Source organism: Meles meles, chromosome 3 (assembly GCF_922984935.1).
Source record: "Meles meles chromosome 3, mMelMel3.1 paternal haplotype, whole genome shotgun sequence".
In the NCBI taxonomy this organism is placed as follows: domain Eukaryota; kingdom Metazoa; phylum Chordata; class Mammalia; order Carnivora; family Mustelidae; genus Meles; species Meles meles.
The window spans coordinates 1953231-1976778 of NC_060068.1; the positions used below are offsets into that span (position 1 = coordinate 1953231).

At 34.8% G+C, this 23548-nt stretch overlaps 1 long non-coding RNA gene across 2 annotated transcripts; it reads left to right on the top strand.

Annotated features, from left to right (window-relative positions):
• Positions 1–24: 24 nt before the first annotated feature.
• On the top strand, positions 25–21375 carry LOC123939333. Of its 2 annotated transcripts, XR_006817823.1 has the most exons (6): positions 25–1098; positions 2285–2305; positions 5786–5806; positions 17839–17963; positions 18104–18130; positions 19842–21375. It is a non-coding gene; the product is annotated as an uncharacterized LOC123939333 (long non-coding RNA). The 2 variants fall into 2 exon arrangements; XR_006817822.1 differs by having other exon boundaries at positions 25–2305.
• The last annotated feature ends 2173 nt before the right edge of the window (positions 21376–23548 follow it).

Here is a 23548-nt window from a genome sequence, read left to right on the forward strand (position 1 = left end):
CACACACACACACACACACACACACACACACACACACACGAAATATCATTTAGCCATATAGGAGAATAAAATCTTGCCTTTTGACAGAACATGAGTGTGCTTAAATGGTACTATACAGGGTGAAATAAATCAGATGAAGAAAACCAAATACTATGTGATTTCACTTACATGTAGACTCTAAAAATCCAAACAAACTAACAAACACAACACAACACAATGCATCAAAACAAAAACCAGAAACCTTATAGATACTGAGAGCAAACTGATGGTCGTTATAAGGGATGTGGTTGGAAGAATAGATAAAATAGATAAATGGGATTAAATGGTAAAATCTTCCTGTTACAAAATAGATGAGATGTGTGTGCGTAATGTACAGCACAGGGAATATCATCAATAGTACCTTATCAACTTTGGTGATACATAATAACTAAACTCATTTAACTGACAATTTCATAAAATATATAAATATTGAATTGCTGTGTTGTACACCTGAAACTAATAAAATATATTATGTCAATTATTTTTCAATAAAAAATGAAATTCTTGCTGAACAAATGAGAATTATTATATTAATAATTTGCACTCTCCTGAGCGTACATATATGATTTCGGAGATATATATTTCACTCTTATTCTCTTTGATGATCTCTAATTATCATGTCTAAAATTAATAATGTCAAAGAGATTATTATTCAGTGGTTTGAAATCATGTAATATAATATGGCTAATACTTGTTACAGTGTTGTCCTTTGGGGATACCTTAATGTAGGGCAGCTCAGAACTACTAATACTCATCCAACAAGTCACACTGTGTCCCAGAGAATGAATATCTCCAAGGCAGTGTTGGCAGATCATGGTATGGAGCTCTGTGAATCATGATATGTGCGCTCAAAAGTCTGTCAAGAACCTCTTTGTTGGTGAATCTTCTATTACTTGTTATCCAGCTGCATAAAACGTGTCTCACACACATAAAATATATAATTTCCAGCTCACGTGTATTATAAGCTCCCTTCATAACGATGAACTGTCAGAATTTTTATTTTCACTCTCTAACTGGTTTGTGTATTTCTTTTTAAAGGTAAACTTCAGGAAGATCATGGTAAGTCAACCTGGGTAACTATCAAGGTGACTACCCTGTTTTTAATATATTGACCACAATTTAAAGGTCAGGCATTTTTTTTGAAGGACAGATTTAAGAGAAAAAAATTCTGAGAAGACATAAGGAAATAAATATCAATTTGGTTTTTTTTTTTTAATTATGCATGTCCTTCCCTTTGTCTTAATTGGGTTTTCCAAGTGTCTGGCAGCTCTGTTGGATCACTATATCAATAGTTATTCCTTAAGATTTGCAAGTATTGCTTTGATTCTACAGAGAGGAAAAGTTGGTTAATACCTGGGCAATGTACTAAATGAAGATCTGAATTAAATCCCACAGAATTACTGAAAAGGTTCATGGTGCTACATTTTGGTGCAGAGCACAGTCTAGTCCACCATCAAATTTCTACTAAAGTTAGCTATTCTCATTTTTTCTTTGTTAGTTTGCATGTAAGGCATACTTGTTATCCCATTGCCTTAAGAATTGAGAAAAGGAAGAGTTTGTAAAATGCACTTGGAGAACCTTTTTTTTTTCTCTTCTACATTTTTGAAAAGTCCTTATGTATGAAGAATTCTTTCTCACTTAATCTGACCCCCTCGGTTTTTAAAATATTTTATTGTGTGCTGCATAACAGTTTACAAGGTAAGAATTGGTATTTGAATTGCCATCAGATTATGGCCATTGTCAAGTGTCCAGGGAAAAATTATGTCTTTCAATGCCCAGAATTTCTTCTTGGAATGAGCAATGAAGCCTGACTGGCTGTTTCAGACTGTTGCTGACTCTGGATGCCTCCACCTTCTGAAGGCTCAGTGATGCCCTCCTACTCTCTTGCAGCTCTGACCCCATGTGTAATCTGGATAAACTTTCTTTGGGGACTATCCTGTGATGAGTTCCAAATAATTGTAGGATGAATATGCATGGACTGATTTAGTTCATGAGTAAAGGAGAATGTAGATGAGAAATTATGGGCATATTTCATGATACTCTGGAATCCCTTAGAAATCATCCATTTGAAATGATGTACACAATGCATGCTTCTTTGTTTCTCTTCTCTGTCTCTTATTTTGACCTACGTGGCTAATATTTTACTAATTACAAGTTTGAAAAATTTGAGTAAAGTCTGTTTCTCTAGAAATTCTTCCATACATAATTTTTTAAATTCTTTATTATATATTTTATTTTTACATAGAACTCTTAATTACACAGAAAGGTGAGTAGTTTTGCCTATATTTTAGGGGTAAATTGTCATGGGGTAAAATATCATAAAAATCATAAAAACATAAACCATAAAAATCATAAAATATCATAAAAATAAAATCATATGTGATCTAATAAATTTATATTAGCAACTGATTTCCATTTCATAAACTGTCAATTCCTTTAAATTATCTCTCTATATATGATTAGTTATCAGCTGAAATTACGTGTTTTTTGTGACATTATAAATATAGGTTGTATAAACAATTCACAATTTTAAATAGTCACACTGTGAAATTAAAAAAATTAAAAATCCTTTAAGTGGTGCCTGGGTGGTCCAGTTGGTTAAGCATCTGTCTTAAGGTCAGGTCATGATCCTTGGCTAATGGGCTTGAGGCCCATGTCAGGCTCCCTTCTCAACAGGGAGTCTGCTTCTTCCTCTCCCTCTGGCCCTCCCCATTTCTCCTGTGTTTGCTCTTTCTCTCACACCTCTCTATCTCAAATAAATAAATAAACAAAATCTTTAAAATATAAGTAAAAATAAAAATAAAATATTTCCTTTCTTTCTTAGATGTTTTAATTTTTAAAGGCCAAATAACCAGATATTATTTTATGATCTATCTGCTACTACTTCTACTATAAAATCAATAGGTGACTTTGATTTTCACCTACATTGTCTAATTCCTAAATTTATTATTAAATGCATTTATTTATTTAATAAATCATACAATAAATTATAATGAATTATTATATTAAATTAAAATTAATGTTAATTTATTTATATTTTTAAAGAGTTTATTTAATTATGTGACAGTTGTGAATCACAAGTAGGCAGAGAGGCAGGCAGAGAGAGAGAGGGGAAAGCAGCTCCCAACTGAGCAGAAAGCCCAATGCAGGGCTTGATCCCAGGATCCCAGGACCATGATCCAAGCTGAAGGGGGAGACTTTAACCCACTGAGCCACCCAGATGCGCCAATGTTAACTTATATTTTATATTCTAACCAAACATATTAAAACCAATATTTGACTCTTTTAAACCTTTAAACTTTTTAAACTCTTTAAACCTTTTCTATATGGTGTGTTAAATTGTTAAAATATAATAGATATATGCTTTAATATACTGTATCCATATTTTTTAGTTTTGAATTTATTAACTCTTGACCTTGTTACTTAGGAGAATATTTTTATAGTAAATTGATCTCTATGCATTTGCACTTGATTTTTCTTATTCCTCAAATATTTTATTTCTGTGGTCATTTCCTGGTTAGCACTGTTTTCTTTGTGGGAAACTGGTGAACCCTCACTATTTCAGAGAGGGATCTGAGTACTCTATGGGATGCTGCAGCGATGTATACCTTATTATTTTTTGCATGGTGTTATGTACATGGAACTTATCAGGGGTATATGTCCCTTACTGAGATAGTCAGTAGCATGATCACTGCAGAGTTAAGCGTGGCCAATCCACAAATGCTTGCTGGGTGGAAAAAAATAACTTATTCATGAATTTTTTCTTTGTTTGTTTTGCACCTTATTTTTCTAGATTATGTAGGAAAAGAGAACATGAGCTATTTTCTTTACTGATCTAGATTTTAAAGATCACATTATACTTAATTCTCACAAAATCACATCATAATCCATACCTTAATTTATCTTCATCTTATATTCTTCTGAACCTCGTGTGTTTGGCCATACTCCTCTGAGCCAAAAAAGGCATGCTGAAGAATCTGGGTCTGGAGCTGACTGTAAATGGACTTGCCTGAGACTTTGGGTGAGGCTCTATGGGACCTCAGGAGAATCATGGGAAGGGAGGAGTTTCTAAGAGAGTTACCAAGTACTCACCCCACATGAAGGGATGAAAATATATTGGGAGTTGGGAGGGAGGACCTTGAGGAATATACCAAATCCTCTCCAAAAGAAAGAGTAAGCATTATAGCATTCAAACACACAGATAACACTCATGTCAGACAAGTTTTTTTTTTTTCTCCTTCCTTCACCCACTCACACTCTGTCACCTTTAGCTCTTTTCCCTTGAGGAACTAGAAGCAGGTAGGAGGTGAAGGAATGAGGGCCAAAGGGCATTTCATAGCCTGGACAATTTAATAGTTAAAACCTGTTATGGAAAAAAATGATTCAAGGAAGTTTATTTGAAAGATTAATAGATTAAAGAGGTTGTTTCTTCCATAAACTTAATGACTTCCAGGTTTTTCCATAAACCAGATACAAAGACACATATAACTGTGTGTCATGTAGTCTCACTTGCTCAAATGTTTAATAAATAGCTAATTTGAAAATGTATTTATTTAAACTAATTTGTTACTATCCATGAAATATACTATATTGTCTACTCAACAAATTTCTCAAGAAAGCCCTCGTGAGGATATTTGCTGACTCTTATCTGAAAGACTCAAAACAGTGAGTTATTATGATGTGATTGACAGTAAGAAAAACAAGTGAATTCTATTTATTCTAAGTCTGAAAACATGTAAAATTTGCTCTGGAGGAAAAATCTGCAATAATTTCAGATTATGTGGGAGGTTTTCAATACTGTAGGATTAAACAACCTATGGTTTAGAACATCTTAAAATTGTAGATTAGGAAACTACCTCTCTATCTCTAAAACCCCAAAAGATATGTCTTAAGGTTTTAATGGTTGTTTAAATAAAGGATCTATTGCTTGAGGTGAATATGCTAAAGAAACCACCTCATTTAGGCTCCTGTTTGACTCAGATGGTTAAGCATCTGCCTTCAGCTCAGGTCATGATTTCAAGGTCCTGGAATCTAGCCCTGCATAGGGCTCCCTGTTCAGTGGGTGGCCTGATTCTCCCTCTCCTGCTCCCCCTTCTTGTGCTCTCTCACACTCTCTCTGTCAAATAAATAAAATCTTAAAATATATAAAAAATAAAGCACCTCATTAACACAAGGTAAGCTAAAGCAAATCCTTCTGAAAAAATCCATAGAAAACTTAGGAAACATTTTTTTTGTTTGTTTTCAGTTTCTCCTTATCAACTTCACTGTATTATGAATGATCTTGCGATAAAATAAGAATCTGAAGGTCGTTTCAGACTACCCCCAATTCTGCGAAGAATGGGAAGAATTTGTAGGTCCTTGGCACCTATTTCCTTGACTTTCACACCTCATCCAAAAGGTTTCCTTTTAAATATCCTGTTTTACATATATATATATATATATATATATATATATATATATATGTATATATATGTGTGTGTGTGTGTGTGTGTGTGTGTGTATACATACACATTTACACATTTACAGGTCAAACTGCATTCTTTTAGATTGACTTATTTTATTTAAATTATTATTTTTCAAAGAATAAGTGTCTCTCTGTGTTTCAGATATATAGACTGGATCATCAACTTTCTGGTCTCAGGGTCTCTGTTGTCAAAGAAGACCCAGTTCCAGGACAGGTTTTCCATGAATAGGAATAACATGACACATTCTAACATACTGTTCTTTTGTTTATTTCTTTATATAGAGACTATAGAAAAAGAGAAAGGTAAGTGATACTGATTTTTGTTTTATTTGATTTTGTTGATATTGAAGGAGTGTTTGAACTGTGCCTTTGACGTTCTTTTAATACTATAAAGGAGTCAAAATCCAACACCCCACTTATGACATAAAAAATGTTTAGAAATAACTAAAATATATTTCTGCTACTTTTTGAAAAAGTAAGTATAAGTATTCATGAAACAGGGAACATCTTAATCATAAATGAAGAAGAACTGGATGCTTCAGCTAATGCTGTTGAGGGCTGGAACTCAGGTCTCACATCTGCTGCATGCAGTGAGGGCAATCATTCTTTGTGCATATGATAACTGGCTGCCTATTCCATAGTCAGTGCTTAAGAAACAATGAGGAAAGAAAGAAAGAAAGGAAGGAAGGAAGGAAGGAAGGAAGGAAGGAAGGACGAAAGAAAGAAAGGACAAGACTGTTTTTCAGTTTGGAAGTTGCTATCTCAGGAGAGATAATCCATATTTACATGTTAAATGGAAACCAATATTCTCATAAATGTTATGGAGAAGAGTTCATGAGGCTATGAACACATACAATAGTGAGATTGCACTTATTTCTGGGTTGTGGATTGATGAAAAAACAGCAACAGAGATGAGACTAGTGGTAATGAAGAAGACAGGTGGGTAAAAGAGAGGAATAACATGTGGAAAGCAGGAAACACATGAGGCACTAAAGTCTAGGGGGGGAGGTGAGTCTGATTCTACAAGGGGAGACATAATATCTAGTTGACTCTGGTTCAGAAAATTCCCATCAGGGCTGTAGTGTAGGCAACAGCTAGGAAATACAGTATTTCTTTGCCATTCTAAGAATTTTGAATGTGATCCAGGGAAACAGAATGTTGAATATTATCCAAGAAATTAAAGGAATTATAAAAATATTTTTTTTAAAAAAGGGTAGAATGATAACATTTTCATTTCAACAATGTTATTTTGTTGAAGGTAGATAACAAATCATTTGGTTAGTGGTTTAAAAAAGAGAGAGACAGAGAGAAAGAAACGTTAGGTAGAATCTACTCTGAGCTATAAACTTAACTAATAAACCCATCTAAGAAGTTTATTTATGCTTGTTTATTATTTCATGGTTAATCTTCAATGCTATTAATTGTACATATTATTTAGTTATTTAATAAGTCTACTGGTCTCTTAAATTTGGAAGAAAATTCCTGTGTAAAATCAGTAGTTTAAAGAAAGAGAGAAATCTTGTGTAGAATCTGAAGTTTCTTTTTTTTTTCCATTTTATTTTTTCAGCGTAACAGTATTCATTCTTTTTGCACAACACCCAGTGCTCCATGCGAAACGTGCCCTCCCCATTACCCACCACCTGTTCCCCCAACCTCCCACCCCTGACCCTTCAAAACCCTCAGGTTGTTTTTCAGAGTCCATAGTCTCTTATGGTTCGCCTCTTTTGATTCTGTGATTCTCGGCGTGGAGACATACATGATAGCATTTGCATTACTGTCCCCACTTTATCTGACTTTGGAATCATATTCAGATTTAGATTTTCTGTGTGACAAAGCTTCTCATATAAGGAAGGCTGTTGATCAAAAGTAAAAGTACTCTGGGTGGGTGTATATAACATAAACCCATGCTGACTGAAATCAGATAAACTTCAGATTAATCCAAATCTGAAAACCAGTGCACACAAATTTATTACATTTCCAATATTTCTTCTCATTTTCCCAGAAATGAATTAATACGTCTTGGAGTAAAGAACAAAACAAATCATTTTACAATAAATGTCAACAAATAAATTTTCTCTTATTAAAACAAAAACAAAAATGAAAAAAATAGAACTCACACATGAAAGAAGGAAAGCATTTATCTATGGTTTAAGAAAGGCTAGGTTAGTCATATGGGACATGTCCTGACAGCAAAATGTATTTATCACCATTATCATCATCATCAACAACCTATATTTATTTATCAAATGAGTTTTACATCAAACAAACTGTACTTTACAATAATAATACATAGGTAAGTACAAAGCATGTATTATTTCCCTAATGTGACTAACATTGAAATAAGAATAACAACAATTAAAGAAACATGATATAAATAACTAGAAGAAAATATGACTAAGAAAATATGGCTGAGAATGTAGACATAAGGTAGATCGTAATCAACCTGTCACTTAGAATTTAGTATCAGTCCTATGAGAGGTGAAAGGAACTGAGGAATTTTGAGTGAGGAGGGATTTAACTTAATAAGATTATAAAATAGGTATTTTTAAAAGACTGCATTAGAGAATCCATTGACATGTGCAAGAGTGGGAATTGGGAGATCAGTAAAGGGGCTTCCACAGTAATTGAGAAAGATTCAGGAGGGTGATGAAGATGGTGGAAACTTAAGATTGAGCTACGAGGGCGCCTGGGTGGCTCAGTGGGTTAAGCCACTGCCTTCGGCTCAGGTCATGATCTCGGGGTCCTGGGATCGAGTCCCGCATTGGGCTTTCTGCTCAGCAGGGAGCCTGCTTCCCTCTCTCTCTCTGCCTGCCTCTCTATCTACTTGTGATCTCTCTCTGTCAAATAAATAAATAAAATCTTAAAAAAACAAAGATGGAGCTACAATCAAGAAGTCCCAATGAAGAACTCAAGGTGGAGGTTGAAGTGGAAGGTAATGGAAAAGGAAACACAAGCAAACCATCCCTCTTCTCTGACCTATATAATTGGATACATTTATTTTGTTCATTGAGATGATGATAAAATTCAATACTCTAATATCAGTAATTCCTAAACTCTTTTACCATTAGTGATCTCTTCAACTACCTAGAATTTTGATGATTAGTACCAGGCCCTCAATGACCTTTGGCAAAAAATATATATATATTTAAACCTTTTGTTTTTAATTTATTTTGTTTTTAATTTATTGTTTTGTTTTTGGTCTTTAAGTGACAAATTGTATTTTTACTTTATATGGTTTTGGACTCAGTCATTTTTTTTCTGTGTGTCATTTATCTTTCATTTTCTTTCTTTCTTTCTTTCTTTCTTTCTTTCTTTCTTTCTTTCTTTCTTTCTTTCTTTCAGATTACCTCAGAGACGAGATTTATTAATGATCAATAGTTTTGTTTTTTTACTTTTATCAGAATAAGGGAAAAAATTAATAATTCAATGCACAGAAAATAATTATCTTATTAAATGTTATTTACAAAAAGAAAACCATCCAGTCACTTGATTATGCTATAGTGGAATATTTTCATGGAATATATTCAAATTAATCTTGAAATGAATAATTTAAATGATGAAAACCAAGTATTAGATTATCCCTTTTGTTATTGTAGTGTAAAGATATTCTGTATATTTAGATGAGAATATGGCAAGGTATTTTATTTTTTTAATTTTTTAATGTAAGTTCAATTAGCTAACATGTAGTACATCATTAGTTTTTAATTTAATCTTCAGTGATTCATTGCTTATATGATAGGGTATATTTAATATATATAAAGGATGCTTATAAGATAGGATATATTTTAAAGGAGTTATAACTAGGTAATGGAAGCCTGATGTGATTTTTTTTTCTCTTTCATTTTTTAAATATATTGACATATATTATTTTTGTAAAAATGATTATACTTAGACAAAGAAAATAATTTTGGTCAAATTAGCATCAATGTCTCTGTTAACATTTTTTGTTCTCTTAACACACCTTGATTTTAGAATGGTATGTCAATTGGCTGCATGTCTTTGCTTCTGTGGGTAAAGAGATTTTGTCATACTCATCACAATGAAACTATAGCTTGGTCTGCAGAAGACCCTCAATAAAAATGCACTGGATAAGTAGGAAATCCTGGCAATTAAATTATGAATGTCATGAATAAAATATAATAAATGTTGCTTGCGGACATGTCAGATAAGTTAAATATCAGTTGCTGAATGCTAAATTATATATATATATATATATATATATATATATGTATATATATATATATACATTATACATATACATATACATATACATATACATATATATACATTAGCTCATTTATCTGTTATGTTATAGATAAGAGCGTCATCCTAATTTAAGGTATTTTCTTGATACTACAGAGATCACACCTGGTAGGTATAAGTTGGTTATAGTTTGCGAAAATTCTGTTCATATTTTGAACCATCTTTAGCTGATTGCCAGGAGACTCTAGTTTTTTTTTTTTTTTTTTTTATTTATTTTTTCAGTGTAACAGTATTCATTCTTTTGGCACAACACCCAGTGCTCCATGCAAAACGTGCCCTCGCCATTACCCACCACCTGTTCCCCCAACCTCCCACCCCTGACCCTTCAAAACCCTCAGGTTCCCCAACCTCCCACCCCTGACCCTTCAAAACCCTCAGGTTGTTTTTCAGAGTACATAGTCTCTTATGGTTTGCCTCCCCTCTCCAATGTCCATAGCCCGCTCCCCCTCTCCCAATCCCACCTCCCCCCAGCAACCCCCAGTTTGTTTTGTGAGATTAAGAGTCATTTATGGTTTGTCTCCCTCCCAATCCCATCTTGTTTCATTTACTCTTCTCCTATCCCCCTACACCCCCATGTTGCTTCTCCATGTCCTCATATCAGGGAGATCATATGATAGTTGTCTTTCTCCGATTGACTTATTTCACTAAGCATGATACGCTCTAGTTCCATCCACGTCGTCGCAAATGGCATGATTTCATTTCTTTTGATGGCTGCATAGTATTCCATTGTGTATATATACCAACTCTTCTCTATCCATTCATCTGTTGATGGACATCTAGGTTCTTTCCATAGTCTGGCTATTGTAGACATTGCTGCTATAAACATTCGGGTACACGTGCCCCTTCGGATCACTATGTTTGTATCTTTAGGGTAAATACCCAGTAGTGCAATTGCTGGGTCATAGGGTAGTTCTATTTTCAACATTTTGAGGAACCTCCATGCTGTTTTCCAGAGTGGTTGCACCAGCTTGCATTCCCACCAACAGTGGAGGAGGGTTCCCCTTTCTCCACATCCTCGCCAGCATCTGTCATTTCCTGACTTGTTAATTTTAGCCATTCTGACTGGTGTGAGGTGATATCTCATTGTGGTTTTGATTTGTATTTCCCTGATGCCGAGTGACGTGGAGCACTTTTTCATGTGTCTGTCGGCCATCTGGATGTCTTCTTTGCAGAAATGTCTGTTCATGTCCTCTGCCCATTTCTTGATTGGATTGTTTGTTCTTTGGGTGTTGAGTTTGCTAAGTTCCTTATAGATTTTGGATACTAGCCCTTTATCTGATATGTCGTTTGCAAATATCTTCTCCCATTCTGTCAGTTGTCTTTTGGTTTTGTTAACTGTTTCCTTTGCTGTGCAAAAGCTTTTGATCTTGATGAAATCCCAATAGTTCATTTGTGCCCTTGCTTCCCTTGCCTTTCCCGTTGTTCCTAGGAAGATGTTGCTACGGCTGAGGTCGAAGAGGTTGCTGCCTGCATTCTCCTCAAGGATTTTGATGGATTCCTTTCTCACATTGAGGTCCTTCATCCATTTGGAGTCTATTTTCGTGTGTGGTGTAAGGAAGTGGTCCAATTTCATTTTTCTGCATGTGGCTGTCCAATTTTCCCAGCACCATTTATTGAAGAGGCTGTCATTTTTCCATTGGACATTCTTTCCTGCTTTGTCGAAGATGAGTTGACCATAGAGTTGAGGGTCGATTTCTGGGCTCTCTATTCTGTTCCACTGGTCTATGTGTCTGTTTTTGTGCCAGTACCATGCTGTCTTGATGATGACAGCTTTGTAATAGAGCTTGAAGCCCGGAATTGTGATGCCACCAACTTTGGCTTTGTTCTTCAATATTCCTTTGGCTATTCGAGGTCTTTTCTGGTTCCATATACATTTTAGGATTATTTGTTCCATTTCTTTGAAAAAAATGGATGGTATTTTGATAGGGATTGCATTAAATGTGTAGATTGCTTTAGGTAGCATAGACATTTTCACAATATTTATTCTTCCAATCCAGGAGCATGGAACATTTTTCCATTTTTTTGTGTCTTCCTCAATTTCTTTCATGAGTACTTTATAATTTTCTGTGTATAGATTCTTAGTCTCTTTGGTTTGGTTTATTCCTAGGTGTCTTATAGTTTTGGGTACAATTGTAAATGGGATTGACTCCTTAATTTCTCTTTCTTCAGTCTTGTTGTTGGTGTACAGAAATGCAACTGATTTCTGTGCATTGATTTAATATCCTGACACTTTACTGAATTCCTGTACAAGTTCTAGCAGTTTTGGAGTGGAGTCTTTTGGGTTTTCCACATATAGTATCATATCATCTGCGAAGAGTGATAGTTTGACTTCTTCTTTACCAATTTGGATTCCTTTAATTTCTTTTTGTTGTCTGATTGCTGAGGCTAGGACTTCTAGTACTATGTTGAATAGCAGTGGTGATAATGGACATCCCTGCCGTGTTCCTGACCTTAACGGAAAAGCTTTCAGTTTTCTCCATTGAGAATGATATTTGCGGTGGGTTTTTCATAGATGGCTTTGATAATATTGAGGTATGTGCCCTCTATCCCCACACTTTGAAGAGTTTTGATCAGGAAGGGATGCTGTACTTTGTCAAATGCTTTTTCAGCATCTATGGAGAGTATCATATGGTTCTTGTTCTTTCTTTTATTAATGTGTTCTATCACATTGATTGATTTGCGGATGTTGAACCAACCCTGCAGCCCTGGAATAAATCCCACTTGATCGTGGTGAATAATCCTTTTAATGTACTGTTGAATCCTATTGGCTAGTATTATGGCGAGAATTTTTGCATCTGTGTTCATCAAGGATATTGGTCTGTAGTTCTCTTTTTTGGTGGGATCCTTGTCTGGTTTTGGGATCAAGATGATGCTGGCCTCATAAAATGAGTTTGGAAGTTTTCCTTCCATTTCTATTTTTTGGAACAGTTTCAAGAGAATAGGAATGAGTTCTTCTTTAAATGTTTGGTAGAATTCCCCTGGGAAGCCGTTCTGGCCCTGGGCTTTTGTTTGTTTGGAGATTTTTGATGACTGTTTCAATCTCCTTACTGGTTATGGGCCTGTTCAGGTTTTCTATTTCTTCCTGGTTCAGTTGTGGTAGTTTATATGTCTCTAGGAATGCATCCATTTCTTCCAGATTGTCCAATTTGTTGGCATAGAGTTGCTCATAGTATGTTCTTATAATTGTCTGTATTTCTTTGGTGTTAGTTGTGATCTCTCCTCTTTCATTCATGATTTTATTTATTTGGGTCCTTTCTCTTTTCTTTTTGATGAGTCTGGCCAGGGGTTTATCAATCTTACTGATTCTTTCAAAGAACCAGCTCCTAGTTTCATTGAATTTTTTCTATTGTTTTTTTGGTTTCTATTTCATTGATTTCTGCCCTGATCTTTATGATTTCTCTTCTCCTGCTGGATTTAGGGTTTCTGTCTTGTTCTTTCTCCAGCTCCTTTACGTGTAGGGTTAGGTTGTGTACTTGAGACCTTTCTTGTTTCTTGAGAAAGTCTTGTACTGCTATATATTTTCCTCTCAGGACTGCCTTTGCTGTGTCCCACAGATTTTGAACTGTTGTGTTTTCATTATCATTGGTTTCCATGAATTTTTTTCAATTCTTCTTTAATTTCCTGGCTGACCCATTCATTCTTTAGAATAATGGTGTTTAGTTTCCATGTAGTTGGGTTCTTTCCAGCTTTCCTCTTGTGATTGAGTTCTAGCTTCAGAGCATTGTGGTCTGAAAATATGCAGGAAATAATCCTAATCTTTTGATACTGGTTGAGACCTGATTTGTGACCCAGGATGTGATCTATTCTGGAGAAGGTTCCATGTGCACTAGAGAAGAATGTGTATTCTGTTGCTTTGGGATGAAATGTTCTGAATGTATCTGTGATGTCCTTCTGGTCCAGTGTGTCATTTAAGGCCTTTATTTCCTTGTTGATCTTTTGCTTGGATGGTCTGTCCATTTCAGTGAGGGGGGTGTTAAAGTCTCCTACTATTATTGTATTATTATTGATGTGTTTCTTTGATTTTGTTATTAATTGGTTGATATAGTTGGCTGCTCCCACGTTAGGGGCATAGATATTTAAAATTGTTAGATCTTCTTGTTGGACAGACCCTTTGAGTAGGATATAGTGTCCTTCCTCATCTCTTATTATAGTCTTTGGCTTAAAATCTAATTGATCTGATATAAGGATTGCCACCCCAGCTTTCTTCTGATGCCCATTAGCATGGTAAATTGTTTTCCACCCCCTCACTTTAAATCTGGAGGTGTCTTCGCGTCTAAAATGAGTTTCTTGTAGGCAACATACTGATGGGTTTTGTTTTTTTATCCATTCTGATACCCTGTGTCTTTTGATTGGGACATTTAGCCCATTAACATCCAGGGTAACTATTGAGAGATATGAATTTAGTGCCATTATTAGCCTGTAAGGTGACTGTTCCTGTTTATTGTCTCTGTACCTTTCTGATCTACTACTTTTAGGCTCTCTCTTTGCTTAGAGGACCCCTTTCAATATTTCCTGTAGAGCTGGTTTGGTGTTTGCAAATTCTTTCAGTTTTTGTTTGTCCTGGAAGCTTTTGATCTCTCCTTCTATTTTCAATGATAGCCTAGCTGGATAGAGTATTCTTGGCTGCATGTTTTTCTCGTTGAGTGCTCTGAATATATCATGCCAGCTCTTTCTGGCCTGCCAGGTCTCTGTGGATAAGTCTGCCGCCAATCTAATATTTTTACCATTGTATGTTACAGACTTCTTTTCTCGGGCTACTTTCAGGATTTTCTCTTTGTCACTAAGACTTGTCAATTTTACTATTAGGTGACGGGGTGTGGACCTATTCTTGTTGACTTTGAGGGGGATTCTCTGCATCTCCTGGATTTTGATGCTTGTTCCCTTTGCCATATTAGGGAAATTCTCTCCAATGATTCTCTCCAATAGACCTTCTGCTCCCCTCTCTGTTTCTTCTTCTTCTGGAATCCCAATTATTCTAATGTTGTTTCGTCTTATGGTGTCACTTATCTCTCAAATTCTCCCCTCATGGTCCAGTAGCTGTTTGTCCCTCTTTTGCTTGGCTTCCTTATTCTCTGTCATTTGGTCTTCTATATCACTAATTCTTTCTTCTGCCTCATTTATCCTAGCAGTGAGAGCCTCCATTTTTGATTGCACCTCATTAATAGCTTTTTTGATTTCAACTTGGTTAGATTTTAGTTCTTTAATTTCTCCAGAAAGGGCTTTAATATCTCCAGAGAGGGTTTCTCTAATATCTTCCATGCCTTTTTCGAGCCCGGCTAGAATGTTCAGAATCGTCATTCTGAACTCTTGATCTGACATATTACCCATGTCTGTGTTGATTAGGTCCCTAGCCTTCGGTACTGTCTCTTGTTCTTTTGTTTGTGGTGATTTTTTCCACCTTGTCATTTTGTCCAGATAAGAGAATATGAAGGAGCAAATAAACTACTAAAAGGGTGGCAAAGACCCCGGAAAAATGCGCTGTAACCAAATCAGAAGAGACCCCAAATTGTGGGGGGGAGAAAGGGGATAAAAACAGCTTCTGAAGAAAAAAGAAAAAAAAAAAAGAAAGAAAAAAATTTAAAAAATAAAACAAATAAAAAATATAAAAAAGAAAGAAAAAATATATATATTTAGATGAACTAGTCAAAAAACGTTAAAAAAGAAAAGGGTAAAAGTTTAAAAAAAATTTAGCAGAAGAAGAAAAAAGAAAAAAGAAATAAAAATTGAAAAAAGAAAAAAAAATTGAAGTAGCCGCAAGACTAAAGAATCATGGGGAGAAAGCCATGAGTTCCGTGCTTTGCTTTCTCCTCCTCTGGAATTGCTCTGCTTTCTTAGGAATTGAATCTTCTTTCTCCTTGATAGATGAACTTCGTCCTGGCTGGATATTTTGTTGATCTTCTGGGGGAGGGGCCTCTTGTAGTGACTCTCAAGTGTCTTTGCCCGAGGCGGGATTGCACCGCCCTTACCGGCGGCCGGACTAAGTAATCGGCTCGGGTTCGCTTTTGGGAGCTTCTGTTCCCTGAACGCTTTCCGTAGAGTTCCGGAGGACGGGAATGAAAATGGCGGCCTCCCAGTCTCTGGCCCGGAGGAGCCAAGAGCCTGGGGCCCCACTCCTCAGTGCGCCCCCAGAGGACAGCACCCAATCACTCCCGTATCCCCAGCCTCTAGCTGCGCTCCGAGCTCACCCAGCCCGCGATCACCGCGATCAGTTCAAGGTAACCCCGAGCTGAGAGTTTAGCAGGAGACTCTAGTTTAAAAGAGTATTATCTATTGACATAATTGCCATTTCTTCAATTGGATGGCAATTTCTGCTTCATAAATATGTGTATTACTTAAACATCTAAGCCATAATTTGAATATAAAATTCTTCCTCAGTTTACATGACTGTGATTCCTATTGTGGTATCTATATTCTTGTGCTAACAAACCTAGGAAAGATTAAATGACAAATCATGAGTACATTTTACAATTCAGTAGGTTAAAATTATACACAATTATTTTTACAGTTTTCTTAAAATAGTGTTTTGTTGTCTGCATTATAAGATAAAATCACCATTTTGATGAACGTTAATGCATGATGTACATGCATATTGATGGTAGGCTGCATTCAAAATAAATTAATTTTGTTTTCCAGTAAATGCAAAACTTTTGCAAAGGAAAGAAGAGTTCTGTTGATAACTGGATGCTAAATTCTCTTAACTAACATATCAATCACAAGTACATATTTAACACTATATTGAACACATATTAAACATTATATACTCAGTAATGTATCTGGCAAAGCTCATCTCCATAAAAATCTAATTTATTTTCATTTTTTATTTAATATAGTTTTACTTACAGTTTTACATCACAATATGAGGACCAAACTAGCATTAGCTAATATCTCTTACAACATCACATCAAACAATTATCATTTCCTTTTTTGTGGTGAGGACATTTAAAATCTAGTCCCTTGACAACTTGGAGGTACTTCCTTATAACATTAATAAAATATATTTGCCTTATATTTTTAATAAAATATAATTTTTATATTCGATTTTGTAAGTTCAACTTGTATAACATGTTGATTTGGTACATTTATGTATTGCAAAACAATTACTATCATAGCATCAGCTAACACCTTCATAATGTTGAATAATTGTAATTCATTCATTGAGTCACAATGTTACAGAATTTTATACTTGTTAGTAAATATCCACACACTACAATAATATGGCATTTTATCAGGAAAGGAACCTGAAGTTTACATGTGAATCCATGTAGCTTCCCTACCAACACTATGCTCAAAAACTTGTGCAAAGGAAGAGAATAAAATAAATAGACAATAATGAGAGGAAATAGAAACAAAGAGATAAAGAGCAGAAAATGACTATGGATAAAAACCAAAGGAGGGTCACGGACCTGTGCACCATTAGTGAGAGTGGTGGCTCATAGTCACTGTGAGGTAAAAGTGGAGAAAATTACAATACAAGTTGTGGGTGGGTATATGTCATTGTCCTTCTGAGATGTGTGCCTATATGTGGGTATTTGTGTGTAGGTTTATATATTTTATGTAATCTACACCCATAGATTCAACAGGTACAGACATCTATACAGCAAATCACAAATAAAAAGGTAAAATTCAAAATATGACGAAATTCTTTCTTAATATTTTAGTCATATTGGGACAGATTTGCATTTCCAAAACAATATTTATAGCAGCATTAAGTACATTTAGTTTTTAATACTTCTGGCACAGAGAAAAAGAAATTATATCCAAACCTCACTGGCGTTTCGGTGCTGGATTCTTAAATTTATGCTTTTTGGTAAGGGCAGTCTGAATGTGCTTAATGCAGACACCTGGGAGAGTCTATTTGTCTTTCAAATGTCTCTCTCAAATTTTCATAAAAATTTGCACTATGATCATTTGAATTACGTTCATGCAAAACCAACCAAAAGTTTTTAAACCATTATTTTCCAAATATGTAACTTAACTCAAACAATTTTTAACCAAATTATTTATATGTGTAAACATTAGAAAGTCTACTTAACAACTCTTAATCAACTCCTCACAAGGAGTTTTCTTTTCAGGAAAAATTCATGAAGAACTTGGTAAGTAATATTTCTCTAGGAGGATAAAAATGTTAATATATTTCAAAGCAAACTCTCACTACATCTTATTCTTTCAGAAAGGATAAAACTCCTGGGAAAAGAAGGTGAGTTATGACAAGGGCAACCTCTAGCCTTGACTCATACATCTGTCTTTTGACTGCACATCACATTCCTGTTTTACTTACTGATAAATCTTGGTTTCAAAACTATAATTTTCTTTTCCTTTATTTTTTTTTAATTCTAGGGTTGGCTTTTGCTCGAGGATTTGCAGGTAACTAGATGCTTAAGTACTTGTACATGGATTCTTATTTTAAGCCAGAGCACTGTGCTAGCACTAGGGAGACTAACACACTCACAAACTCCTACCTAACGCAAATGCACTTTTTTTTTTTTGCCAAAACTTCCATTTTATTATGCTCATTGTTGAGTAGTTTACAGCTATAGGTCATTATATATCACAAATTGTGCTGTTATCTGAGATTCATTGATGGAGGGAACCAGAATATTATAATCCAAAATTAGACCATCAACATGCTTTTCAGAACCAAAAATGGTTTTGAATGAGGGATGGTTATAGAGTTAGCTGACAGGGAATGGGGCAAATGTAGGCAGCCACTCATCTATGGTAGGTTGGAGAAATTTGTCTAAAGATTTGGTGGCACAATGACACTAATTGACTATGGACCACAATCAGAGGACATTCATTTGATTTGTCAAGTTGAAAACCACTTTCTCCTTCAAGATATCTTTTGACTTACAACAACTTTCACATTTGTTGCCTTTATTTAATACTAGGAAAAATAGAAATTTCTGTTACATCTTACAGCTTTGTATTAATTAGTTACAATGAAGCATCTTCATTTGATTCTCACAAATACACAAAGTCAGGTACTAATACACTGTTTTATAAAGAAATATATAATGAGGTTTCATAGGAGATTTCTCCAGATTATATAACTAATTGACATAATATTCACATTCATTAGACAGCTTTACAAGCACATTTGCCTGTTGAAAAAAAATACAGTACACATATAAATATTCCTTTGAAAAAAATGTCTATGAGCCGATGAGTTGCAGTCACTTTAACAGAAAAAATCCTATATTTGCAGTGTTAACATATAAGAGTTTTTAATGATTTTTATATTGCATTATTACTAGCGGAATTTTCTTTGTGGTTATAATAACACAAATAAAACAGTTTTATCTAAAACTATTAATTTGTAGGATAAATACATATAGCACATATTAAGAGAATACTGTGTAATTAGGTAGATATCCAGATAATTTTTACCTCAGTCTTGTGTGTTAATATGTTTTTAACACTTTTCAAATTATTTTGGATTCATGTATCTGTGAAAACTTGTGCCTGTAGATAGGCAATTGTAGAAAAATTAATTTAGCAAATGTAGTCAAATTTCATTAGATAATAAGAAGTTTATTAGAGCACAGTTTAAATTGTCAAGACATTCAGATTTAAAGTAAATATATATAAATATTTTTCATTAATTCAAAACTGAATTAAATAGATATGGACTTGAATCCTAACATTGAGGGATTTTACTAATCATAGTTGGACAAATTTCTTTAAATCTTTGTTCTCTCAGTTATAAAATAAAAGCATTTCTACATTTTATTATTTTGTTATGAAAATTAAATATTTATGAATGTGCTTCAAATAACACTAGGTACATAAGTGTTCCATGTAATACTGCATTTGCAAAAAAAAAATATTGCGACTAGAAAAAATCTGTTTAGATATTCATTTTTTTCCATTCTGGGCAAATGTTCATTGTCAAGTTCTCAAATGTATGAGTTAGTAAATAGAAGTGATAAAAAAGCATGACTTGATGGAAAAGAACAACTTCATTTGAGGAAAGTTAGAGAAAAATCCTAGATAGGGAAAGGGTCCTTGTACATTGTACTAATTATTGTGGATTATTATTGATCATGGACAAGACTGACAACAGGTTCTTCCATAGAAAATATTACCTTGGATCCAGAAACATCTCACCCATATCTCGAAGTTGCTGAAGACAAGAAAAGTGTGAAAACAAAAAAAAAAAAAAAAAAAAAAAATTGCAAGAAATACCTGTAAGCTGTCAGCAATTTGATAACTTAGTCTGTGTATTAGGTAAGCAAATATTTTCCAAAGGTAGACACTACTGGGAGGTGAGTGTAGAAAGGAAAATGAAGTGGACTCTAGGCATTTGTAAAATTCTGTCTGCAGACGAGGAGAAATCACAGTGTCCCCAGAGACTGGCTTCTGGACATTGTGCTTAAAAAAATGCAATGACTACCAAGCTCTTGCAAGCCCACGGATAACACTCCATTTTGAGGAACGTCCTGAGATTATTGGAATCTTCCTGGACTATGAGGCTGGGAGGGTGTCTTTTTATAATGTGAACAACCTGTCTCACATCTACACCTATAGAAACTGCTTCACAGAGGACTTGAGACCATACTTTTATCCTGGCCCACTCTACAATGGTCAAAATGAACACCCTCTGATCATCCTGTAATATAGTATATAAACAAACCATAAAGAAGATGTTCTTCTGAAGAAGAAATGTCTGCTGAATCTTAGGAGATATATATCTGTATCTATAGATATAGATATAGATATTTAGAATGCTATATTTCTTCCTTAAATAAATCTAAATTTCAATACTATAAATTATACCTTTTTAATCACTTCTTTCACAAATATGTATTTTTGTCTATGGACAAGAATAATTTGATTTGAATTGCATGCTGCAGAATTTACTTAATGGAAATGCAAGACCACAGAACATAAATAAAATACCCAAATGATGTGTCTACTTATGCAAATGGTGAAGGAAAATTAATTCAATTCAAGAGAATATGAAGTGCAATAAGAGTGAGCATGGTAAAAATGCAAGCTGGTAGAACCACTTTGGAAAACAGTATGGAGATTCCTCAAACAGTTAAAAAAATAGAGCTACCCTACATCCCAACAATTGCATTACTATTTATTTACCCCAAAGGAACAGATGTAGTGAAAAGAAGAGGCATATGTAACCCAGTGCTCATAGCAGCAATGTCACAATAGACAAACTGTGGAAAGAGCCAAAATGCCCTTCAGAAGATGAATGGATAAAGAAGATGAGGTACATATATCCAATGGACTATTACCAAGCCATCAGAAATGATGAATACCCACCATCTGCATCGACATGAATGGAACAGGAGGGGAATGTGCTAAGTGAAGTCAAACAGAGAAAGACAATGATAATATAGTGTCCCACATATGGAATATAAGGAATAAAACAGAGGACCATAAAGGAAGGGAGGGAAAACTGAGTAGGAAGAAATCAGAGAGGGAGACAAACCACGAGTGACTCTGGATCCCGGGAAACAAACTGAGGGTTACAAAAGGGAGGGTAGTGGGGGGTTGTGTAATTGGGTGATGGGTATTAAAGAGGGGATGTGATGTGACAAGAATTAGGTGTTATACACAACTAATGAATTATTGAACCCTACATTAAAAACTAATGATGTACTGTACAGTGGTTGACTTAACATTACTAAATAAATAAATAAATAAATAAATAAATAAAAGCAGGCCTTTGTGGGGAAAGTAGAAGACCTATGGGACACAGATGACGTTGGGACAGAATGGTTCTAAATTAGTTTCCAGAGAATTAATTAGCTGAAACAACATTACTGGTATGCTGAAATAGATTTTCTTTGTGCCATTAATGGACCATTTGGGTATATTATAATAAAATATTTAATATATAAGTAAAGAAATGTTAAAATTAAATCCTTGCCTAAAATAATAATAATAATACTAATAATAATTGGACTATTTCAAATGAATATGAAGTCCATTATCATAGGCAATTTTAAATGAGGTGGCCTATATCTGGTAATATGAATCTACCTGATCATGAACTTCGAATATTTAATAATGTCAAGAGAGTTCATTGAGGTTTCAGGAAAGATCTGTATGTGTTCTCAGTGATGGTCCCAGAAAATTAGGAGATAGTATGGTTGCTTGCCCTTCAAATCATATGAGAAAACAATTAAGAGATTAATTAGTCTCTCTCATGAAATCTAAAGAACATGGTGGACCTTTGTTTGCCTTCTTCTGGAGATGTTTGAAATGAGAAGGACTAGCAACTACTCTGTAGTGCAATAAAGGGGCACTTCATTGCATGACCTGTGCACTTAAAACTTTTCTGGGTGAAGAGCTCATGTTTCCAGAAGGCTAGAATATGGCCCATAAGAGCTGCTCTGGGATGCTGCAAAAAATAATACATATTAGTGAAAATTAGATTATGTACCATAAGATACCAGGTGTTTGAGAAAGAAATCGTAACAAGACAAAATACAGGCAAATTTTACTCTCCTCAAGTTAACAGGAAAAATAAAATCCTCAGCTATTTCAAATCCTTTGAGGAACTAATGAGGGAAAAGTGAATATGAAATAACGTCTAAACATAGCTCATTACAATGATCAAGTAAAACTCTTTCTCCTTTACAAAAAAAAAATAAAAATGAATAGCAATAATGATAAATATATTTAGCTCGTTACAACAATAATTAGGTAAAACTGTTCTCATTCCTTTTACCTCTAATACTTCTTCACCAAGACTTTCCACAGTTCCCTACAGTGTGTGTTTTCCCTTATTGTAGTGAAAATGTACCTGACTCATTCAATTACAGGTATTGCAATGCTAGCCTTTAGTTAAAGTGTATAGATAAATGCTAAGAAGTAGAGACGTCTAGCATATTGATGTGTCTTTCCACTAACATTAAACTGTTGTAGATTGTAAATTGTAGAATGTAAATTGTAGAATGTGACTTAGAAAATATGGAAAATTATGGCAAGGGGGAAAATTATGACAAAAATAACTTGCTTAAATTACTTATTCCAGTTACACAAGACACAATACAATCTCATTTTGATGAAATGCCTGAAACTCTACTTTAATTAAAATGAAGAAAATCAAGAGGAATTAAGATGGCAGAAGAGTAGTGGAACCATAAGCTTGCCTCATCTCTCAAACACAGCTAGATAAATATCAAATCATTCTAAGCAGATATGAAATTGACCTGAGGACTGAGAGAACAAACTACATATGTGGAGGGAGAAAAAAAAAATGCCACCTCATGATAAGTAGGAGCTGTGGAGAGTTGATTTGAGGGAGGTAAGAATTGTGGGTGCTACAGAAGGGAGGGAGCCCTGATGACAGAGATTGGAGTGAGAGAGAAAGACAGAGAGAGAGTGAAAGCAGCAGGCAGGGAATTACACAAGAAAAACTCTTGCCCCAAAACATTGATTGGGAAAAGAAGAGAGACTGACTACTGCAAGTTATTATAAGCAGCTGAGTACAAAGTCTAAAGTTTCAAAAGTCTGTTACATCATCAGGATCATTCTCACATACTTAGTAGTACTTCTATGGAGAAGAAGTATGGAGGACAAGGATTGGGCAACTTGGTCTGAGAATCAGCTGTGTCACACAGGGAGAAACAATTTTCCTGCTTAGAGTGCATTTGGGAATGATGGCATGGCCTCTCCAGGAACCGAATAACTGCTGGGTATAACATGATGCCCTTTTCATTAGCATAGGAAGAGAGATACCAGCTGAGTGCAACAAAGCTTGGCGCCAGTTTTTTGCTGTGCCTCTCAATAAACTCCAAAGCACTTTAAAGTCATGTG